Source organism: Panthera leo, chromosome A1 (assembly GCF_018350215.1).
Source record: "Panthera leo isolate Ple1 chromosome A1, P.leo_Ple1_pat1.1, whole genome shotgun sequence".
In the NCBI taxonomy this organism is placed as follows: Eukaryota; Metazoa; Chordata; class Mammalia; order Carnivora; family Felidae; genus Panthera; species Panthera leo.
The window spans coordinates 122,911,337-122,928,896 of NC_056679.1; the positions used below are offsets into that span (position 1 = coordinate 122,911,337).

The 17,560-nt window shown below is 37.9% G+C and overlaps 1 protein-coding gene across 6 annotated transcripts in view; it reads right to left on the reverse strand.

Moving 5' to 3' along the window:
* Nucleotides 1–17,560, reverse strand: part of JAKMIP2 (janus kinase and microtubule interacting protein 2) — a 208,369-nt gene that overhangs the window by 87,586 nt on the left and 103,223 nt on the right. Inside the window, exon 2 of one of the 6 annotated variants that reach the window (XM_042938670.1) lies at nucleotides 723–813. The exons of the other annotated variants lie outside the window; for them this stretch is intronic. The gene's annotated coding sequence lies outside the window, so the exon portion shown is untranslated. The remainder of the gene's footprint in view (nucleotides 1–722; nucleotides 814–17,560) is intronic. 6 annotated transcript variants of the gene reach the window in all.

Here is a 17,560-nt window from a genome sequence, read left to right on the forward strand (position 1 = left end):
TTATAGATGAGAAAACTGAGGCTCAGAGTGTGCGATTACTTACCCACGTTGTTACAAGGCTGGTGTTTAAGCTAAGCTGTCTTCTTCCAAATGCCATGGTCACATACCACAACCCGGGCTCTGGCCCTGAAGGGCGTTTTACCACATAGACGTTCTCTCCTATAGCCTTGCCCAGAACACGGAGTGTTTTCCCTCTTTCTACTCAAGAACATGTGAGGGTGCTGGTTGATTAGGGGGGTGCAGAAGGAGGAGTTCAGAACCAGAGTTAAGCATACATGGTTTGTGACTGTCCACACCTTGTGTGAGGAAGCCTGTGTGGGAGCCCATGGGCTGCACCTGTGCATGCACACACTTGGGTCATTTGCCTCCTGTGTTTCCCTGAGTCTGTTTCTGGATCCTCTTCAAGTCATCTAATAGAATGTTCCTTCTTGCCTCAGGGCCTTCACACATCCCATTACCTTTGCAGGGTCCTCTCTTCCTTAGATCCTAATGATCTCCGTTCAAATGTAATTGACTCAAAGAAACTGTTGTAGGTTGAGTTGTGTTCCCTAAAAAATGACGGTCAAGTCCAAGGTTCCAGTACCTTTGAACGTGACTTTATTTGAAGATAGGGTTTTTGCAGTTGTAATCAATTAAGAGGAGGTCTCACTGGATTACGGTGGGCCTTAATCCAGTGAATAGTGTGCTTTTAAGAAAAGGAAAATTTGCACACAGACACTCACAGGGAAGAATGCCTGGATGAAGGAGGCAGAGATTGGAGTCACACGTCGACAAACCAAGGAACACCAGGGATTGGCAGCAACCAGCAGAAGCCTGGAGAAAGTCACAGAGGAGATCTCAGAGCCTCCAGAATGAACCATGTCTGCAGACAGCTGAGTTTCAGATTTCTGGCCCCCAAAGCCATGAGAGAATGAATACATCTCTGTTGTTTTTGCCACCCACTTTGTGGTAATTTGTTAAGGCAGCCCTGGGAAGCTAATACAGAAGACTTCCAGTTTCTCCAGATCTGGCCAATTTCTTCTACTGTATGTTTTCACAGCACCAGCTATTTTTTTGTAAAGAGCATTGCATCACAGCATGTGAGTTATATATTTATTTGATTTTTTTAATCAATATTCATCCCCCCACTAAAATGGAAGCCCTGTGAAAACAGGTGATGTTGGGTTTTGCTCACTAGACCGACTAGCATAAAAACAGTACAGTTTGCAATAAATATTTCTTAAGAAAGAGTGAATGAATGAAAAGAGTGATGAATGGCAAGAGAACAGCAGAGCACTTGCAATTTTGGCCCAGGGGTGTGGGAAAAGTGTCCTCCAGCGAGCAAAACAAAGATCTCTCTATCTCTCTCTGTCTCAAAACTCTGCTTCTCTTCTCTCTCTCAATAGCCATCTCCCTCTCTTTTGCTTTTGCCAAGTTAGATTCAGAACATTTATCTTTTTAAAAATTTGTGGGGAATGATAAGATTGACAAGACAGTTAATAACATCAGGGAAAACTGTCAACACCAACACTGATGATACACTGTGAAAACTGTGAAAAATGAAAACAAAGGATTTCTTTCTTTAAGTTAGAGAAAGTGGATATGCTTCGTCATTTTCTCTTATCAGACAGCGAAATCTTAATTATTTGTACATCAACTTTGTATATAACTAAAATGGCAGACAATTTTTATTTGACGAAGACAGTAAAAATCATACATTGTTTTCTATCTTTAGGTTAGCTATTTATAAATATAACTGCATTCTCATGTATCTTAAAAATTACAGAAAAATGATGTACGATGATTGAGGTCAATAGCTCTGGAGTCAGACCCCATGCTTAAAGACCAGCTTTAACCATCTACAATGGTTACACTGGACCTTGGACACATAACCTCTCTCTGCTCAGCTTTTAATTTCTGTCTCATAGGATTATGATTTGGGTGAAATAAGCTAATACATGCAAATACATACAAGAATAATTGGCATGCAGTAAAACTCAATACATTTTAGCATTATTATTACTATTAGACATCTGACGTTTGATGAGACCATGGTGAGTAGTCACCGAGATAATCTCATCTATTCATGTCATAACTATAAATTGCAAATCATTTTCTTTTTTCATCTTTCAGAATTAAGAAGTCATCGACAAAATAGACTGGTGAGTGATATGTGGGGTTAGGAATGGCAAAGAGATTCTGCAAACACCTTTCTTTGTATTAAAAAATGCTGAAGGCTTAATTAATCTTTTTTTGAGGGGGAGGGATAGGGAGTAAGGGGCATAAAATAAAATGTCCCCCAAACACGGAATTATAACACCTTATTTTCACTCTATTAGAAGCATTAACTTATTTTTATAGTAATTTTTAAAGTGCAAGTATTTACCCTTTAGTCTCAGTCTTGCCAAGTCAGAATTTCAAAGGATTGTTAAACACTCAGGTTTAATGGCTTACATGGTTTAAAGACTCAGAATTACAATTAATTTTGAGTTTGAACTTGTGATTAGACATGTAAGATTTCAGTATAAAATCAAATCTGTTAAGCACATCGGTGGTATTTACTCCTTCTCAAAGAAATACTTTCTTCTAGCGACATTTTCAATAACTCATTTGTAAAAGAATTTTATGGACAATTATTTAATGTATTTAAACTTAGCTCTTCTCTGGGCGTCAAATAGGATCGCTCTCATTCGATCTCAGATTTAAGGTTGACCCATCAGCTGGCAGGTGCTACAACCTACACTGGAAAACTACTGAGGTCTAAAAATTCCTCTAAGTTTCTATTTTAGGCTACAGAAGATAAAATTCATCTTCCAGAGGGGATGCTAGCAGCTCGTTATCTTTTTGGGTGTTTCCTATCTGGTCTTTTTGGTTATTTGGGGAGAATGATCATACCACAAATAGAAACAGGACGCCTCAGTGGGCTGTTACACCACAAGCAGTCATTACCCCATTCCAGAACTTCCTGATAGATGGAGAGGCCGTGAAGGAAAATGAGCCACCCCAACAAGATTCCTACAGGTCCTATAATTGTCTAGTGAAATTGATAGGCTATGCTTGTCAAAGCTGCTGTTTGTCATTCTCCTCAACTCCCTCCCTCTCTGTCGCTGGCAATTTCCATCTGCAGCTTTTACAGCCTGATGTGTAAATTGGCCTCTCATGCCTCCTTGAATTTTGCCTCTGTGTTACTTCTCTTTTTGAGACTGCATATTTCTCAAACTTTTCTTATCTCTTAGTATCGTTCAGATTCATTCTTTGCCGAAGAATCCAAGTTCATGTTTGCAAAAAATAAAGATGCACTGTCAAATGAAGAAAATAAAGCAGAAAACTAAGTTGTTTTTAAAGCCATAGAAATAAAATTTTATGTCTCTTGCCCTTTTGACCCAAGTAATGAGTACATGTGGCACAAAGCTTATAAAATTGTGACAAATTTTGTGTTTAAAGTTCTAAATTGGAGGCTGAGTAACCAGAAGGCGCAGAATAATAGAAGAACACATGCAAGCAAACCAATTTGTTTTGTATGTGACCATTTTTGGACACAGGACCAGAAGGATTTTCTCCCCTTATTCTCAAATTCAGACTCTAGATTGAGTATTCATGGTCAGGTTAAAATCAAACTAAATTAAAGACATGACAAGTATTAACACTCAGGACTCTTATGAAGTGATTTGTGCACTAAATTTGGCAGTTTATAGATAGTTACCAGTCTAGCTAAATTAAGTGCTCTTTAACACAAACTTAAATAAAGAAAAGCCTATTTATTAGTTAACAGGATCAAAAGGAAAAGCAGGGGCGCCTGGGTAGCTCAGTCGGTTAAGCATCCAACTTCGGCTCAGGTCATGATCTTTCAGTTTATGGGTTCGTAGCCCCGTGTCCGGCTCAACGCTGACAACTTGGAGCCTGGAACCTGCTTCGGATTCTGTGTCTCCTCTCTCTCTGCCCCTGGCCTGCTTGTGCTGCATCTCTCAAAAATAAACAAACATTAAAAAAAAAAAAAAAAGGAAAAGAAAAGTGGCACCAATTGTCGGGTTTCCTTCCACACCCACTTTAAAAGGTAGATCTCAAGGATTCAGGCTTTCATTCCTTAAGACTCAACATAGGTAAAATTTATGATGGCTTCTCTTAGTCTACAGCTTGGCTCCCCCAGTTCTCGTATTTCCTGTCTAGGGAGAGCCAGATGAGTAGGATTCCTTCTTACTGCATTATCTAACAGGGATAGCAGCACTCCAGCTGAAGCAGGCCTAGCCTGTGCCCTCGGCCTAGATATTTCTGTTCTTCCTTAGCTTCTGACCAGCAAAGCAAGGATTGCTTTTCTCTTTTCTTTCTCTATTGTTATGGAAGCGAAGGTATATCTGTGTGTGTGTGTGTGTGTGTCTGACAATGAGAGAGAGAGAGAGAGAGAGAGAGAGAGAGAGAGAGAGAGAAGTGTCAGAGAGCTAGGTTGCTTGGGATTTTTTCCCTCATTTGTTATATAATGATTTATACGAGTTGAGAACTAATGTTTGGCATACCTGCTTGACTTAGACATAGTTAAATAAATCAAAAAGTTTTTTCTAGTAAGGTGATGCTGAATAATACATATTTCTTTTATACATTTTAAAGTCACAGCATATCCAGTATATAAAATCTCAATATAATATCATTATATTGCTTCCATTCTAAAGGAGAGACAAATACAAAATAAAAATCTATGGAGATCTTCCCAATATTACAGATCATTACCTGTCGTAACTTTCCTCACTCCAACAAGGTTAGGTAACTACAAAAATAATGTTAAGACATATTCCAGTGTAGACTGGACAAAACGTGGTAAGCAGATACCAAATGCCAGCCATGCTTAAGATTTTGTTTTCTATGCTATGAGGTCTACTGAGGTTAGCCCACTGCACAATTTTGGGAGATGTCATTCATGTATGCTCCCTAGAATTGTGCAAGGTGGTGATACAAAAATAAATGCAATATGGTCTTTCATCTGTGCCCTCTGGCCCACAGAATGACAACAACCTGTCTGGCACGGAGAGCTTTTTACAATCTGGGTCAAACATCATTTATCACAATCTATGTAGTCTAAGATGATCTATAAAGAATCTCTTTGCTACCCATCTTTTTCTGTAATTGGTCTATACACATTCATCCCTTCTTGCCTTTGCTCATGCTGTGACCCCAGTCTAATAAAGCAGAGAGTATACTATACAGTATAGTATACTGCTACTATATAGCAGATTGTATGCTATATATACAATAAATACAATAGTATATATATACATATATATATATATTACTAATACTATTACTATTGCCATATATATGGCAATAGCATATATAATATATATAGTATATATTAGTATACTAATATATTAGTATATAGTATATATTAGTATATATAATACTAATACTATTACTATTGCCATATATATGGCATACAATCTATGGTAAGAAAACACTAAGGCACATCAACTGTGTGCTGTAGGTAAAGGAAATGGAGACAATAGAGTTGGAAAGGTAATTTAGGCCAGCTAAAAGCCTTATTCAGTAGGCCAAATGGATTGCTGATGGTGTGAACAGGTGTGTGAGATGAGCAAAGTTGTGCATTAGTAAGTCAAAATGAGTTATAGCAAGAAAATTACTGCAATTGTTAAATAAGATAGAATTAGGCTTTAACTTGGGTGGATATAGAGAAGACAGATGTAGAAAGATTTCCAGGGTAAGAGAAGGTAATTGACACACAGATTCTGAAAAGTCTCTACATTGGTAAGGAAACAATTAGAGGAGTCTTTTATAAGAGTAAGACCATGAAGAATAGGGGTAAGAAGACAGGCAAGTGAGGAGGAGATAGAGCTGAGTGGCTTAGGAAACTGACATGAATTAAAAAGAATTTCTTTTGGGGGTGCCTGGGTGGCTCAGTTGGTTAAGCATCAGACACTGGCTCAGGTCATGATCTCACAGTTCTTAAGTTCAAGCCCTGCATGGGGCTCTCTGCTGTCAGCACAGAGCCTGCTTCATATCCTCTGTCTCCCGCTCTCCCTGTCCCTACCCATGTGCTCTCTCTCTCACAAAAATGAATAAACATTTAAAATAGAGAGAGAGAGAGAGAGAGAGAGAGAGAGAGAGAGAGAATTTCTTTTCCAGACATAACACTGATCTAGTTTTCTTGAACATTTTGCCCACTTAAACACCTAAAATTTATGGATTATCAACAATAGCAACAACCAATAAAGGATCAAAAATAGAATTCCAGAAATATAAACAAACACCACAGATGATTCAATCCTAGAGGCATCAGCCAAAAGGTGATGATTCTTGGGCACTAGGGACAGGAAATAAACCTTAATGTCTATCAAGAATATGCTCAGACATTTTATTAAGGAGCCTGCAAACAACTGGGCTCCCGAAGAGAACTAAATATCAGCCTACTCTACAGAAGAATACCAAGGGAAATTGCCAGTCATCCACCCTTTATGATGGTATGTGACCTGAAAGTATACTACCTATGTTATATCCACATGTTGGATGAAAGCCAGTGATCTAAGTGAAATGAAAGAGGCAGACTCAAAACCTCTTTGGAGAAACCTACCTTTAAAAGAGACTTCAAAAACTTCTCCCAGATAAAGTTCCAAAGTAGAAAATTTTACTGGCAGAGGAGCAGACAATAAAATCTGACTTACAAAGATTCAAATATTGAAATTATCAGGCATAGAATATAAGTTATAGAGGCTAAAAATATTTTAAAATATGAGATTTTAAATATAAGCACTGATTTAAAATACAAATTTTTATTAAAATGATGGAAATAATCACACTAACAGAATTTATAAGATAACCAAAATTGAACTCATAAAAATATAAAAATAATTGGACGTTTAGGAAGGAAAAAATTATTATAATTGAAAATTAAATATATGGTGAATATTAAATTAGATACAGATGACAAAACATTTAATAGACTGGAAGACAGAGCTAAAGAAATTATTCAATATTATGAACAAAAAGAGATTGAAGAAAATGTGTAAGAAGTTAAGACAAATGTAAATCAGAGTAATAAAGTCTGATATATATCTCGTGTATCTCCAGGAGGAGAAAATAGGCAAACCTGGGGGGAAGTAATAGTCAAATAGATAATGACAGTTTTAGAATTTAGCATCATATGAGGGAAATTCAGCTGAGTGTTTGTATTTCCTTCACAGTGTCACTACTAAATACTCTGCTTTAGAACCAAGCCCAGATTCTCAGCCTGCAGCCAGAGCCAAGAATCAGCAAATCTCCAAGGAAAAAAAGCAACTGCAGATCTTCAGATCACCTCTCAAAATTTCTCTCCTTTCTGAAATTTTAGTCCCTCTGGTCTTTGCTTCAGCGGCTCCCAAAATGCCTTTAAAATACAACCTGTGTAACACATTACAGCTTTTCTAGTTATTTGCAGTGGAAACATGGACCTGTCGTGAACAACTCAATTCTAGCAGGAAGAAATTTAGGGATGATGCTTTGATATTTGAGCATATTGAACTGGTTGGAGCATTTATAAAGAGAGGAAAGTGACAGAGGGAAATAGTGGTAGCTAGGAGTGAAAATATGTAGAACCTTGTAAGCTATAGTAAGGATTTCATTTTCCCAGAATTGTAGCATCAAAATTGGTAAGAACCAATGCCATGAATGAAAAAGTCTCTAAGAAGAGACACAAGATAAAGAAAAATATGATTCTGAGTAGAGGGGAGTGGGTATCATGGAGGAAGGAGTCTTGGATCCAAAGACAGTAGAATAAACGAATCATGATGCCATTAGATACTGGTTTGTAGTTGAGTGGTAGAGGCAGGATATTTTAAAGATGGTGAGAATTGGCTTCCTTCTCGCCCTCACAGATAGTACAAGTAAGATGAAAAGCAGAGAGAAAAGTAGGGAGAGAATCTTGTTGGGAAAAGTTAGGCTTCAATAATACTGGAAACTATTGCCCACCCATTTTATATTTCCATCACCTCTACATTCTTCTGATAGCAGAACTTCCTTCAGGGAATCATCCCTCCTCCATTCTCACTCCATATAATTTCAGTAGAGCTAAATTCTTCCCCCAGTACATCTCTTCTCCTTGCCTGGCAAAAGGCTGGTATACTCCCAAACTGGGAGCCTAGCAACTGGTTCTAGGATGGGCACAATTTTGTCTAGTGAAACTCAATTCCAAGACTTCATAGAACTATTTTGCTCAAGTTGATGGAATGTTGGTCTACATCTGGTAGTGACTACTTTCCCTCCATTAGAGAAGAGCTAATACAGAGGACAATAGAACCCAAAAGAAAGACAGATCAAGAGTCAGCAAGACAGAACACTCATGATCCAAACATGCTTGAGTACCACTCTATCTCTAGACTTTCCATTTACATGGTATAAGTTACCTTTCCTGTTTACATCAGTTTGATGTCACTTGCAAAACAACTCCTGATGAATAGACTTGAAAAAATTTGATATGGATATTATTTGTTTGCAATATAATGGGAGTTTTACAAGGCATAAAAAAGCCAACCTTAGAATTTCAAAGCAGTAAGGAACCTCAGGGATAAAGAGTATGTTTTGACTTGCTTCAAATATCACAGCCTGTTAATGGTAGATTTAGTGATAAAGTCCAGATCTCTCCGGGCACCTGGCTGGTTCAGTTGGAAGAGCATGACTCTTGATCTCTGGGTTGTGAGTTTAAGCTCCATGTTGGGTGTAGAGATTACTTAAAATCTTTAAAAAAAAATCCAGATCTCTCATATTTTCTTATTTCAAGAAGAGATGGTGTTGTGCTCTCCCTTTTTCTCCTTGTGTCCCCTTAGTGGGGTCTTTAGGGCTAAAGAGGACCAAAGGAGAGGTCTCCAACATCAGAGGTGGAGCTAGGTAAGAGGAAAGACAACCAAGGAGGGATGCATACTCCTGTGGGACTAAATTATCTATTAATAATCAGCTTTTCCATGGGAATCAAATGGATCCTCTTTGATAGTCAATCAGTACAATCACTACTTACCAGTGACGTCTGACAGAGGTTTTGCTTCCTTAACTTTTACAGATCTTTGGCTGTCAGTAATTTTTTGTAGTTGATAAGGCTGATCATTCTGACTTTGAAAAAAGGCTCTGAGGTGGAGTTAGGAAGCACCTCAGAAAAAGCACTGCAGTGTGGCTGTGGGTAAAGGTAGTCAGAGGCCCAGTGGAGCTGTGTCTGTTCACTTTTCTGATGGATGCGGCATTTATTGGATGAACCCAGAGAGAAAGAATAGCCCTCACAACATAGCAGAGTGTGAATAACAAGGTACAGGCAAACATCTGCACGCAAATCAGCGGGGATAATTTTATCTCATCATCTGCTACAGCCAGCATGCATGAGCGAAATCTCTTTAGAATCTGCTCATTGGTGCTGCAAGAGAGAATATTCCTTGCTCTTAAGGATAATTATCCTCTGATTACTTGGTTCCTTAGAATGCCTTTTGAATCAGATAAGCCCAAATGTGAATGTGGAAAAACTTGTCTTGCTCAAGTTGGGTTTGAACCCCAGAGTTCTAATACAGTCATTTATCTTTTCCGTACCTTAAGCAGATTATTGGAGTCAGAAGGGATTCAAAGAGTACTTAACTAAGGAACAGTGAATGGTTACTTAACTAAGTAAAGAATATATTTGAGGTGCTATGTGACTCTTGGCAAAACTCTTTCCACATTGGGCTTCGACTTCCAGACCTGCAAAGTGAGAGAGTTGGGCTAAGTGAAATCTGAGGTCAATTCCAGGGCAGAAATGCTCTGATCATCTATCCTCCGGATAAAGCGTGTGGCTGGAAGGCTGGTCATTCATTTTAAACAAAGCAATGAAAGAGAACAGTTCAATCTTACACATAGCTAAGGACTTGCAATTGAAAGCTGTAATTCTGTTCTTTATATATCAGGAAAAAAAATTTTTTTAATGTGCCATTTTGGCATGGATGTGGGGAAACACTCCTGTACTGTAGTGCAAGGAGAAACTAGCACAACCTTCCTGCAGAGCAATGTGGTAACATATTTAGCAACTGAAAATGCACATGCCTTTAAGTTAGACATTCTACTTCTAGAAATTTGTGCTATAGGTATAATTGCACATGTGTGAAATGACTTTTGTGTAAGGCTAGTCAGTATAGCATTGTTCACAGCAGCAAGAGACTGGAGAACTATTTAAATATCAGTATCTATAATGGAATAGTTCTACAGGGGAGGATCATGCTGTTGTGACAAAGAGTAGAACTGATAGAGAAGTCTTAAAATGTATTAATAAGGAAAGTCTTGCACAAATGAAATCACTTTAGGTACCTGATTAAAGAAAGGCTTAAAAGGGATGATGACTCTTTTCATGTTCCACAAGGCTTAAGAATCAGGAATGGCTGCAAGGTCAGTAACCACATTTTAACAAAGAATTGACCAGAACCTCTTTCCAGTCAGCACTGGCAAGGATGGGCATAGGGACTCTTGGCTAAGGTATTCTATTCATGATCTCTTCCTCTGCCTTGTCCCTCTTCCTACAATTCTCCCTTCCCAATAATGCCTGCATGTTAATACCTTCTGTCATAAATACTCACGATTCTTTTTCTTAACACTTTGAATGGTTATCTGATATGATGGACATCTCTTTAAAAAATAACAATTATACTGTTGAGTACCATACACCATGCAGCATGACCAGAAATTTATGTAGATTCTGCCATTTATCTTAAAAACTATGACTTACCTAAATATTACCTCCATTTGTCATATGGGGAAACACAGACTCTTGAGAAGTTTAATAATCTATGCAGAGAATGACAGTTACTAAAGGGTTCTTTCTGTTGTCAAAGCTTTCTTAGAGGATATGTGAAATATTTTTTTAATGTTTATTTATTTTTGAGATAGAGAGAGACAGCATGAGCAGACGAGGGGCAGAGAGAGAGGGAGACACAGAATCCAATGCAGGCTACAGTCTCTGAGCTGTCAGCACAGAGCCCAACACAGAGCCAATCACAAGATCATGACCTGAGCAGAAGTTAGACACTTAACCAACTGAGCCACCCAGGAGCCCCATGAATGTTTTTGTTTTGTTTTTTTTTTTTTTATACAGAAAGTTGAACAGTTTAAACAGACATTGTGATTTAATACATAGTAATTAATACATACCAGGCATTGTGCTGAGTCCTTGGCAAGTACAGCCGAGCTGTAGAGTCCCAGAAAGGACAGAAATGAACATGAGCTCTCATGGGTGCTGGATGCCCATGATGTCTGTGCAGCCAATATTGATAAATACACTATTTCCCAAATTTCAGACATTTCCACACCACCCTCATAATTTTCACTATAGTTACATGTTATCTATAATATTAATTTTCTTTAAATCAACTCATTTTTCCCTTAAAGTCTACTTTTTTATTTTTTATTTTTATTTTTATTTTTTACCTTGATCTAAACAGGTATATTTGTAAAACCAAATTCTGGTGTCTTAGTAATATTTTTCTGGTATATGCTACAATAAAAATATAATTATGGGGGAAATCTATCCATGTCCCACTTAACATCACACTTTAGGAAATACTGGATTACTGCTAAATTGTGGCAGAGTGATAGCGCCCCTCCGATGACCCATGAGATTCTCTCATTCAACTTTTATGATGCTAGTGCTCACAGAAATGTGATGCATAACCACCAGTTTTTGCTAGCACTGGTACATACTTCCTGGTGACATATCCCATTCCAAATTTGACAGACATACACATTTTCCATCACATATTCTCCTTCCAAATGTTCGACCAAGACTGTTGATGCGATATGTAAGAACGGGTTTGTGATACTGAATTTAGTGAGTCAATGTTTGATATATAAATCAGGCCCAAAAGAGTAAGTAAAGAGTCTTCCTAGCAAAAAGGAATTGAAACAAGAAGTTGGAAAGGAGCTGAACTGATGTTTCTAGAGGACAGAACCTGGGCTGTTTTGATGTAGGCTAAACACTGACTGGTCTGAGGAAAGTCAGTTACAAAAAAGCTTTAGTTGCGGCTGATTTCTGAGCAATTTCTCCTAAGAGTACAAGTCAGAGAGAAGGGAGATTTAAATTTATATTATATGCTATCAACGAATATTAGTTTCTAAACGATTTTCTTAGGAGACATTCTTGGAAGTGTTACTGAGCATGAAAATATTTTACACATTTAGATATACATGATGAAATTCCAGCAAACTAGGGTTCAAGTGACAATCGAAGGTTAATATCAATTTCAAACAAAAAAACCTCACAAAAAATCAAAGTAAAATTTCAAATAAGGAAAATGGATCAAGGAAAGATCCACATTTCCTCAGCACTGGGTTTCAGACACTGATTCTCAAATTTTGAACAGATTTAGTATCACCTGAAGAGTTAGTTAAAATGTCAAAGTTGGGGTGCCTGGGTGGCTCAGCTGGTTGAGCTTCTGACTCTTGATTTCAGTTCATGCCATGATCCTAGGTTCTTGGGATCGAGCCCTGCATCGGGCTCTTCACTGAACATGGAGCCTGCTTAAGATTCTTCCTCTCTCTCTCTTTCTCTGCCCCTTCCTCGCTCTCTCCTTTCTCTCTCTCTCTCTAAAACAGAATTTTAAAAAATCAAATGTTAAGCTCTACCTGTACACATTCTGAATTAGCTCTGAGGGGAGGGCCCAGAATCTCCATTTTTAGCAAGCTCCCAGGTGATTTAAAAAAAATTTTTTTTAGGGGCGCCTGGGTGGCTCAGTAGGTTAAGCATCCGACTTTGGCTCAGGTCATGATCTCACGGTCTGTGAGTTCAAGCCCCGCGTTGGGCCCTGAGCTGACAGCTCAGAGCCTGGAGCCTGTTTCAGATTCTGTGTCTTCCTCTCTCTCTGACCCTCCCCCGTTCATGCTCTGTCTCTCTCTGTCTCAAAAATAAATAAACGTTAAAAAACGTTAATGTTTTTTAATGAGATCATGACCTGAGCCAAAGTTGAACGCTTAATTGACTGAGCCACCCAGGCGCCCCTACTCCCAGGTGATTCTGAAGCATAACACATTTCAAGATTTAACTGACAGCTAGTCAGGTAGGAGGAGGAACAAGGTGGAATTACAATTACCAACACTTTAATTATGATTAGTTTAGTAATCAATCTACAAAGTAAACAGCTATTTAAACTTTGTTATTTTTCATCCACAATTTTAACTTCCATTCCTTTCATTCCTTGTTCCTTCCATTATAATACAACCCCCCCCACACTTCAATATTCCTGAAACTAAGACACTGCTTACCATTTATGTATTTTTCTCCTGAAAAGATGTTACTAAATCAATGTTACAAAATACAATGGATTGTGTCTTAATCGAAGAAATACAACATTTGTGGGTGACCTCAAATGTGCATGGCAGGAGGACATTTTGTAATATTGTAGATTCCTAGGTTTGAACGGGGGGGGGGGGGGGTAGGGGTGGGGGGGGGTACTCTGAAATCAGTGTGTAGCTGACATTAATTCTGGTGAGTGAGCCTAGGCACCCAGCCAACATCCAAAAGCAGCCTTACTCTTTAGAAATGCAGTGACTTTCCTAAAGTAATGAAGCAACCATCACCACCACCAACAGCACATTTTGTTTCCTGGTAAAAATCATTCCCCAAATAAAGCCAATGGTTGGCTCTGATATGGGTGTGGAAAGACCCAAGAGTGATCTTCTTCTCTAAAGAAGTTGGGCTGTGGCAGCAAATAAGATCTATTAAATCAATCATACAAATAGTTTAGATTTGTGGAGGTGTCCTGTTTAAATGATATGTTACAACTATGTTATGAAAACTTCATTACTAGGTAATTGAGATCTCAGATATCTGCTTAGAATGTTAAGGGTCTATATTACAAAACTATTGTATATATTTGCATGCATTTGGGTATGAAGATATACACACAAGAAAAATAAGTCAGAGAGAGACAAATATTGTATGATCTCACTTATATGTGGAATCTTAAAAAAAAACAAACTCATAGAAACAGAGATCAGATTTGTGGTTGGCAGAGGTAGGGATTGGAGGATGACAGAAATGGCTGAAGGAGGTCAAAAGGGACAAATTTCCAGGTATAAGATAATGAAGTTCTAGGCCTGTAATGTACAACATGGGGATAGTTAACAATACTATCTTGCATATTTGATAGTCGCTAAGAGAGTAAATATTAAAAGTTTTTATCACAAGAAAAAAAATCTGTAACTATGCGAGGTGACAGATATTAACTAAACTTATTATGGTGATCATTTTGCAAAATTATACATATATGTATATATAGATGCATATATTATAATAAAACAAATACAATGTAATATGTCAATTATTCTGAATAAAACTGGAAAAAAGGAAAAAAAGTTTAATTGTATAGAAAAAAGGAAATATGCATGCACACATTCCCCCTAAAAATTTTTATGTACACATCTAAAATTACTTACAGATGCACACATGCTTAAAATTACACATATATAATTATTTCTATGCATATGTACATGGATCTATACAAGCATCCCTATTTAAATATGCACATATATACTTATATATACAGTAAGTGCTTTAAGTTATTTTAAAAATGCAATGAAATCGTTTCTGTGGTCTATCTTAGTATCTGAGCAAGTCACATATTAATAACTTACTCTGAACTCAATGTAAAGTAAATGAGAGGTAAAACTATTATCCTAATCTTTCTTGTTCTCCTGTTTGTATTTTTTTTTAAAGTTCCCATTATGTTCTGCCTTGCATTTGGTTTATCAATGTGCATGCCTCACTGCTCCATTGGACTACAAATTATTTAAAGGCAATAATATTCTACTAGTGTTTGCATCCTTCAATGCCTAACAGAGTGATCGACATATCATAGAGGTTTAATAATATCTGAAGGAAAACTGAATGAATGATGAGTCAAGAAACATGAGCTCCATTCTGAGTTCTTTTACAAATTATCTCTTTAAACTTGCACAAGTCATTTAATGTCCTTAGAACCTAGTTCACTCATACTTAAAATTATAGGATGGTGTTAGTTATGCTCTAAGGTGTCTTGTAGATTTTGTTTCATATAGTGAAAAAAAATTTTTTTTTCAAAAACTATGGTCAGTGCTTTATAACATTATACAGATACATAGATTCTGCAGTGACACACAATTTTATCATCTCTTCCATCTAATATGTTAGCTATCAAAAAAGAAAGTCAGGGGTATCTGGGTGGCTCGGTTAGTTGTACTACCAACCTGATTTTGCCTCAGGTTATGATTTCATGGTTCATGAGATTAAGCCCTGCATCAGACTCTTCACTAATAGTGTGGAGCCTGCTTGAGATATTCTCTTTCTCTCTCTCTCTCTTTCTCCCTCTGCCCCCTCCCTGACTGATGTTCTCTCTCTCTCTCTCTCTCTCTCTCTCAAAACAAATAAACATTAAAAATAGTCAGGGGTGCCTAGGTGGCTCAGTTGGTTAAGTGTCCGACTTCGGCTCACTTCATGATCTCATGGTTCGTGGGTTCAAGCCCCGCATTAGGCTCTGTGCTGACAGCTCAGAGCCTGGAGCCTGCTTCAGATTCTGTGTCTCCCTCTCTCTCTGCCCCTCCCCCGTTCACATTCTGTCTCTCTCTCTCTCTCTCAAAAATAAATAAACATTAAAAAAAAAGTTAAAGCAACAGGTATGCATTATATATACAGCAAAGTGTCAAAGAGAAGAAACACAACATATGATCTTTTGCAACAGGCTTATCTCACTTAAAAGTCAGAAATCCTAGAATCTAGTCTGAGTTTTGCCAGCCACTAGCTTGGTGACTGTTAGGATGTCCTTGGAACCACAGTACAGGGGACGGCCATTTTGCCAGCGCAACCCAACGAAAAGTTGCCAGAACGAACTGGAGGTCAACCAATCACCGAGTGACAGCACGACCTGATTCGAAAAAGGCCCACCCGGACCTAAACCCGGAACCGCTGCAGCTTAAAAACCCCACCCCACCACACCTGGGTGGGACTTCCCTGACTCCTCTCTCTCTCTCTCTCTCCCTGAGTCACGGAACCTCGCCTGAGACCTTAGTTCCCAAATAAAGCCTTTGACTGCTAAAAATTTTTTAGCCTCTGACTCCTATCTTTACCAGGCCTTACGCCTGACCCTAACTGTGACCTTCAGAAACAAGTTAATACCTTTTGAGGCTCCATTTCCTGGTCTGTAAAATAAAGATTATAATACCTGCTTTATCTCCTTCTCAGAATTATTGTGAGGTCCATTAAGATAATATATGTGAAAGCAGTTTATTACAGTGCTGTACAAATGAAGGTTGTAGTTCTATCCTCCAATACCAATGTTTTAATGCTTTCAACTATATATTATTATGGCACGATGAATTCAAAATGCACCAAGGCTCTGATAAAGAGAAGCATAAAATAAAATGATAGATGTGATGGGAAACAGCTCTGAAAACTTAATTACATTATGCAAATGTAAGGTACTACTATTATTTTACATCTGGATGTAGATTTCTGAATCAGTTATAGGGACACATTCCAAGGAGTAAAACGTCTAGGGAACAAATGCTTGTTTCTGAACAGAGAGGAATGAAAATATTTACACTATTTCTTATTTAAGCCAAAGTTTTAGGCTCTTACATCTTTCTGAAAATTATTCACTTTTTTGAAAAGATAACATGTTAAAATACACCATTTTACAACAATAGAGATATGAATGGCTCCACCTTAAAAAAAAAACTGTCCTTATTTTTATCTTCATAGTGACTTTGAAAACAGGATCTTGATGAAAAAGACAATAGGACCATGACTGCCAAGAAACAGATGCCTGTGCCTAATAGTAGGGGCAACATGCATTTTTCTATAGCCATAATGAGGTGGTTTCTGGTCCACAGGAGTGACGACAAAATAGGTTATTCTACTCGTTTACTCATTTATTAGTTTATTCAACAAATATTTATTTTGCATTGGGCACTATGCTTGGAATTGGCGACTCAGTAGTGAATAAGAGAGATGGGCTTCTTTCCTTCCCAGGCTGTTCAATCATGCAGGGGAAACAAACGTTAAATAACATGGAAATGGGCTGGCTGGCATATTGGTGACAATGCAGACAGCTTAGAGACAGATGCTTGTGGGAACTGGGGGCAACTTAATTTTATTAAACCTCAGTTTCCTCGTGGATAAAAGTGGAATAGTACTGTCACTGACCCCGTGAGTATTTTAGAAAATTAAATGAAACAGTGGATGTAAATTATAGTGTGTAACACACAGTAAATTCTTAGAAAATGGTAGACTTTAAGGCATTGATAAAGAGGTCTTTACCAGCTCTACAACTTTAAATGAGTTGCACAGACATTACACCATTTAGAACATTCTACAAGGACCCTTGCTTTATCTGTAATTTAGATTTCAAAAAGGTATGCCATGTTTCACTTTGAACTTTGTTTTCTGATTCAAACCCTCTTTGTTCTGGCCTTTGTCTTTGTCTTAGGTCTTCACCTACACACCTACGATCAGCCCTGTGTCTGAAACTCTCCTCCTGTTCTTGGCTCCACTCCACACTCATCTGCAGAAGTCATGCTTTCCAGCTACTCCACGAAATAACTGGAGGACCCATAGGATCAAGATACCCACTGG